The sequence below is a fragment of the Geospiza fortis genome, unplaced genomic scaffold (genome assembly GCF_000277835.1).
Source record: "Geospiza fortis unplaced genomic scaffold, GeoFor_1.0 scaffold569, whole genome shotgun sequence".
In the NCBI taxonomy this organism is placed as follows: domain Eukaryota; kingdom Metazoa; phylum Chordata; class Aves; order Passeriformes; family Thraupidae; genus Geospiza; species Geospiza fortis.
The window spans coordinates 222,185-222,986 of record NW_005054621.1 but is presented as its reverse complement, the minus strand read 5'-3'; positions in this window follow the sequence as shown (position 1 = coordinate 222,986).

Sequence of the window (802 nt, the reverse complement as noted above, 5' to 3'; positions counted from 1 at the left end):
ATATGTTGGTTTTATTTTTTTTTTCTTATATCCTGTTTTTTTTTCTTCTTTGTTTTGTAAAGAGAAGAGAAAAAAAAAAACAAAACAAACAAAAAAAAAGAAAATTATTTTTCTTTCCCTCAGTACACATTCTTCAAATTATAGTGTTTGTTAAATAAAATGAAAGATTTACATTTAATTCTGTGTTGGCTTGTTGGGATTTCTCACCCCAGGATCTCACTGGGAGTCTCCAGGATCTTCTCCCAGGGGGTCCCAAGGATCTCACCCAGGATTTTTCCAGGGAAAATCTTCCCACAGGGCCTCCCCAGCCTTCCTGGGGTCACCAGGAGCTTCCCTGGGATCTCCCCCAGGCTCCAGATCTCTCCAGAGGGTCCCCAGTTCTGTGTTGGCTTGTTGGGATTTCTCACCCCAGGATCTCACTGGGAGTCTCCAGGATCTTCTCCCAGGGGGTCCCAAGGATCTCACCCAGGATTTTTCCAGGGAAAATCTTCCCACAGGGCCTCCCCAGCCTTCCTGGGGTCACCAGGAGCTTCCCTGGGATCTCCCCCAGGCTCCAGATCTCTCCAGAGGGTCCCCAGCATCACGCCCAGCTCACCCCAAAATGACGCCTGGGGGTTTTCATGCATGGCGGGAGGGTCCTGGACATCCCAGGGTCTCCAGGATCACCCCAAAGAGAGCCTGGAGGGTTCTGGTTCAACCCCCACCCCCTCCAGCTTCTCCCCCGGGTTTTGGGGGGCAGCCGGACCCCCGGGCACCCCCCGGCCCCGTCCCCACGGGCACCTCCTCGGCGCCACTTTGAATT